This window comes from Rhinoderma darwinii, unplaced genomic scaffold, assembly GCF_050947455.1.
Source record: "Rhinoderma darwinii isolate aRhiDar2 unplaced genomic scaffold, aRhiDar2.hap1 Scaffold_121, whole genome shotgun sequence".
NCBI classification, from domain to species: Eukaryota; Metazoa; Chordata; class Amphibia; order Anura; family Rhinodermatidae; genus Rhinoderma; species Rhinoderma darwinii.
In genome coordinates, this window is record NW_027461955.1 from 412,517 (window position 1) to 418,651 (window position 6,135).

General features: G+C 43.2%; 1 long non-coding RNA gene across 1 annotated transcript in view; it reads left to right on the top strand.

Moving 5' to 3' along the window:
- Positions 1–5,418, top strand: part of LOC142699055 (uncharacterized) — a 35,946-nt gene extending 30,528 nt beyond the window's left edge. Inside the window, exon 3 of the long non-coding RNA XR_012865955.1 lies at positions 5,084–5,418. This is a non-coding gene — a long non-coding RNA (uncharacterized LOC142699055). The remainder of the gene's footprint in view (positions 1–5,083) is intronic.
- The last annotated feature ends 717 nt before the right edge of the window (positions 5,419–6,135 follow it).

A 6,135-nucleotide genomic window follows, 5' to 3' on the forward strand; every position in this document is an offset into this window, starting at 1 on the left:
AGGAAGCCATTGTTAGGCATCCTGTTGCCATAGTAACAGTCGCCAGCCTTGCCATCGCATGGCAGGCTGCCGATTTCATACAAACCACTTTGATGCAGCGATTGCATTGAATCGCTGCATTGAAGGGGTTAATGGCAGGAGTCGGAGCTAGCTCCGGTTCCTGCCTTTACAGTGGGATGTCCGCTGTAACATACAGTGGACACCCACTGCTGATGACGCTGGCTCAGCTTCTGAGCCGGCGCCATTTTGCCGATGGTACCGGAAGCCTCTTGGGCCCCGCGATCTCTATTGAACGCATCATGTGAGGGGTTAATCGGTCGGATCGGAGTCTAGCTCCGGTCCTGGTGGATACCTCAGGGTGCCAGCTGTAACATACAGCTGTCAGCCGGCGGTGATGTCGCTGGCTCAGCTCCTGAGCCAGCTCCATCTGTTTCACGTACAGTTATGTGGAATTGCGGGAAAACACCAGCTCCCATCACGTAACTGTACGTGAAATTGCGGGAAGGGGTTAAACATGAACATTTACCACATACATTTTGTCTGTCAGATATATTTTTTTGTAGTAAACCTACAAGAGACCTCTAAAAGGGAAAGAAGCAGGGGGTCCCCCAAAAACTATAGAGACAACCTAGGAGCACTTAAGCACAGGGGACAAAACACCCCAATAAATGATATTATATATATATAACAGTCACGTATTGTAAAAGAATATATAGATCTTTATTAATAAATAACAATACATGGTATCACATGAAATATGATAAACATACAAACAAACACATGGAGAGCAGCACGGTAGACTGATAAGTGTACCAAAGGGTTAGCAGACCTGACCCAGCTCAGAGTCTAACATCCAAAGTCAAATAACACAATAATAAAAAATAAATAAATAATGCGAAAATAATAAATATGTGTTGTAAAAATGGATATACCGAAAGACGCTACGGAGACTGCATGGTGTATATAGAACAATAATCTAACAGTATGTAAGGAAATCTATGAAGAAAACCAAGCCAGGTAATGGCAGTAACAGCAACATCCAATGGTAGCCTAATGGTAAAGAAAGCAACACATACCTAAGGACATGATGGAAGAGAGAGACAACTGAGATGGGACACAGGAGCAAGAACGCCTCGACGCGCGTTTCGCCACGGACTGGCTTCGTCAGGAGGCTGACGATATTAAAATAGGGGGGATATTTTTTTTTGTTCACAACTAGATGTCCTTGTATGAAAAATATATTTTACCTGCAATGGTCAAATGTAGCAGTGAGCCGCAGGAGCAGCTATATCTGAGAAGCAGGGCCTAACCCTGCACACTATGCATGTTACACTTTTCCTTCCCATTCTCATCACTAAAAAATGACTTTAATAAGAAAAGAAAATCTAGCAGCTTTACCTGAGGCTTTTATTGAGATATAGGAATATAGTTAAAGCACCTGTCTCCAACACCTAGTGAATACGGAAATATTGTCGCCTTAGGTGAGGGTTGCACAGATTATCTATGCTGGCATGAAAGAGCGGCCATCCACCATTGCTTTAGACAGCCCCTTACCCAACTATCAAAGAAAATTAACGCTGTTCACAGGTTAGGCCTCACGCACACGGACGTATTGTGGCTCCACATAAAATATTTTCCATACAAGTATGTGCAGTTGTGAACAAAAAAATAGAGGTGTATGAGGCCTCTACTGTACCTGAATGCCTCAGATGTCATGCGAAGACACACAGAGGTATTTTATATCGTATTCTGTATGATTCTGAGAGAATTCTTTTTTGCCATACACCCTCACATAATGTTTGTGCAGATGTATTCTCTTCTAGAAGTATTGCTTCTTGGAGGGGATAGCTTCGTAAATACGGCACCCGATGGGGCCTGTATGGCAGCACAAGGAGACCATACGGCCATGTACTAGGGAGTCAAACGGCCTTCAGGCACTGCCGTACAGGCTTCATGTACACGGCTCTGCTATGTGCATGGGGCGTAATCTGAATTGCAGGCTCAAGTTATGTTGTTTACAATGCATATGTGTAAAGGATCTGCCAGACACAGCTTCTGTGTCAACACCCAAAGGTAATCAGTCTGCACCTGCTTCTATGTCTGTGAGACTGACTCCATCTTCCACCACTCAGGATGGCAGGCTTAGGAGTGGGAGAGCCTATCACAGCCTGGCCAGACGGAGCTAGCTCCCGCCCTCTGTCTATTTATACCTGCCTTTCCTGTTCCTCCTTTGCTTGTGATTCTTCTCTGCTGGTTTCCTGGCCCTGCTGCAGCTTCTTGAACTACTACCCTCTGCTTGTTATTGACCTTGGCTTTTCTGACCACTCTTCTGCTCAGCGTTTTTGTACCTCGCTCATCTCCTGGTTTGACTCGGCTCGTTCACCTCGCTTGTTGCTCACGGTGTTCCCGTGGGCAACTTCCCCATTTCCCCGGCTTCTTTGTACCCTTGTCTGTCGTGCACCTATTGAGTGTAGGGACCGTCGCCCAGTTGTACCCCGTCGCCTAGGGCGGGTCGTTGCAAGTAGTCAGGGACTGAGTGGCGGGTAGATTAGGGCTCACATGTCTGTCTCCCTACCCCGACATTACAATATGGTTCCTGGGTCCAAATCCAACGAAGGGCAACTTCTGCTTTGTTTGCATAATCTCCCGGTGTTTGCATAGGTTCCCTTCGGGTACTCCTATTTCTTTCCATACTCAAAACAAATACTGATAGGTTAGAAGGGTTGTCCCAGAATTAAAAAACAAAATCAGACATAATATAGTGCATGACAATCTCTTTCTAAGAAAGCCTGAAATACCCCTGTATCTTACATGGATCCAGAGATCTCCCCATTCATTGCTCCAATTGCTCTGCTAGATGTTTTTCAGGCTGGCAGCTCAGGGGGCCTGTCCTTTTTACTGAAGCTCCTCCCCCTCACTGTCAGCTTGTATAGGCACATCATTCTGTTTCACTGTCTCTGCCCACTTTCTAGGAGAAGCTTTACATATGCCCCCTATTGCATTTTTTTTTTTTAGAGGGAAAGCCCAGCCCTATATAACTGAGGAAGGGAAGCTGTGTTTCTGAATAAAAGCTTCTTCCCTACTTCTTTATGGACAAGCAGAGAAGACATTTTCTATTGGCTCGTAGCAGTTGGAGAGCAGAACTGAGCATGTGCATCCTCCCTCTATCAGCTCAGTAGGAGGACGTGCACATTACTATACAGAATTAACAACAGGGGGCGCCATTATAATGAAGTAAAGGCAACTGGAGCATATTTGTAACATAGGGTAATTTACAAAGCAAATTAATTTTAATGCTGAATTATATTTCTATAACATGTAATACTGGCACAGCCCCTTAAAGTGACTTCCTACGAAATTGTCCCTAGTGTGTGTCTGGAATTAGATTTTGTTACCCACTGGGGTCAGGAACTGGTGTTAGTGGTGACAATATTTGTACATGAAAATATTGCTGCTATATCTATCTATCAATATATATATCTATATCTATATATATATATATATATATATATATATATATATATATATATATATATATATACATATACATATATATAGATATGTATAGATGCAAAAAATTTAATTTTGAAAATTATAATTATCTATCATGATTAACTTTGCAATGTCCTTAATGTGTATAGATTGTATTCAGCATTTTAAAGTAACTTTCCCCTCCCGATCAATCTACAAGTAAGGCCCCCTGCACACGACCATGCGCGTAATCATGTGCGGGCCGTGCTCCCATTATAAAGTTTGGGAGCACGGTCTATAAAATAAAAAAAATAGTACATATCCTATCTTTTGCGGAGCCTTTCTACGGCATGGGCACCTTCCCGTAAATATACGAGAAGGTGTCCGTGGTCAATAGAAGTGAATGGTTCCGTAATTACGGTCCATAATTACGGACTGTAATTACGGATGAATTCCACGGTCGTGTGCATGGGGCCTAACACACTTTTTATGTATGAGTACACAAACACATAATACAAAATAAAGAAATGAACCATTAACATAAAGTCATTTGCTTTAATATGTAGTAGAATTCAGTTTTTTCTCAATTCCTGTTGCTTTTAAAGCTGTCATCAGGAAGCAGCAGCTGAAGAGAAGAAGGAGGAGGATGGGTGAGGAGCTGGAAAGCTCTTGGCCGAGGTCTGATTTCATTGACCCCATTCGTTTCAGCCTTAGGCAGTGATGGAGTTAATGGGATCAAACAGACAAAAACAAGTCATGGGAGAGAGTAGAAATCAGGGATGTTTTCCATGTCATCTCACAGAAATCCCACTTGATGAAGCCTTTCAAGAAAGTATTTATTCCCCTTTTAAAGCCTCATATGACATGAGGGAATATCGAGGGCTGCGGCTGCCACTGAAACAGACGATGGAGCTGAATTCCTTTCCGGGTCTCGTAATTTTCTAACTTTCCAAACACCAAGAGAAATCTAAGCTCTGGAGTAAGGGGCTGTTCACATCTGCATTGGAGGCTCTGTTAGGGGCCTCCATCACAGATTCCATTGTTCTTGACGGACAAAATAGTGCAACATGCTACGCTATTATGTCCGGCAAAATGCCGGAAACCATGGCGAAGACCTGACGAAACCTATTCAAGTCAATGGGTTCCGTCGGGTGACAATAGTTTTCAGCATGCAACCGGTCCCGAGTTTCGGCTATTTTTGTTGTTCTGCTCCTATGACGGAGCAGAGCAGTGGAAAAACGGAACGCAGATGTGGACCTGGCCTACCCTCCAACACTACCAGAATTATTACACCATTACTAACTGATTAACCATAACGAATGTATAATTTCTATCTATAATATGTCAGTTTGTCATGTCACAAAAGTCAGATTGTGATGGTCTGGAAATTGGGAACCCTACTGAACTCCTCAATAAGCAGGTCCCAGTCCCAGATGACAATGGAGAAGTGGTGGTTCTCACAAAGACATAAGGCATGTTAAGGTGTGGGGTAGGGTTCAGACTCTTAATAGGGACATTACGTGCCTACTTTTATGTTTTGTATATACAGTATTCCAAGTATGTGGTACTTGTGTGGATGCCATACTGTGATAAGTGCTGATTTCTCCCCTAGGTGGCGTACCGGAGAAGGAGTGGCCAGCTCGGTGCGCTGCACTTATGTTTATTTACACTATATGGAAAAAAGTATTGGGACACACCTTTTAATCATTAAATTCAGGTGTTTCATTCCGTTCCATTGACACTGTTGTAACAAGTCAATTTGTGGAATTTCTTCCCTTCTAGCTATCCCACGATTAACTAAGTGATATTATTGTAAAGTGGAAGCCTTTAGGAACCACAGCAACTCAGACACAACATGCAGACCACGTAAAGTTACAGAGATGCAAAACCTGATACAACCCATGGACATGTGTGTTTCAGCCAAGTTTTTCTAATCTTGTATAAATTAAGTGCAAATCGTTCAGCTGAGTCACCTTCTGCTTGTTTGCCTGTTCTTCCATGAACCTACTGCAGTCCACAAAGTAAGTTATTATGAATGCACTACTTATATATAGCGACTATTTTCATTATTTATTTACACACACTGCTTTTATGACCACTCGGGGAGATTTATTAAGACAAACGTTTCATACGCCAGTCTTAATATAAAGATAGCTGGAGTAAGCTGTGTCTAATTCTGGCTGTCCGTGCGCCTGAAAAGAATATCTACGCCAGGTTCGAGCTGGCAAAGACTTCTGCTATAATATAAATCAGTTTCTGGCATAAAGTAGTAAATTAGTCAGGCCGTGGCAGATCATGCCCCCTTTTTCTAAACCCCACCCCATTTCATATAAGTGGTGTAAATGCATAAAAATTCACAATTTTTTTTCACAAATGATGCATTTGTAAAAGTTTAAAAAATCCCCCCTATGCATCTGGGCACTGTATAGACCAGGGGTCTCAAGCACGCGGCCCGTGGTTATTTTTCATAACCAGCCAGATACAACATAGCAGCAGCCTAGCATTACCAGGGTGAGAAGGGCCACAGTTTTTGGCCCTTTCCAGCCTCATAATACCAGCCTGTGGCCGCCCCAGTGCACGCCCATCACTACAGATGGTCAGGTGCAGGATCACACCCGGCTCTTCCCAGCACCCCTATTGGCGGTGGGTACAGGGGTAATGGGG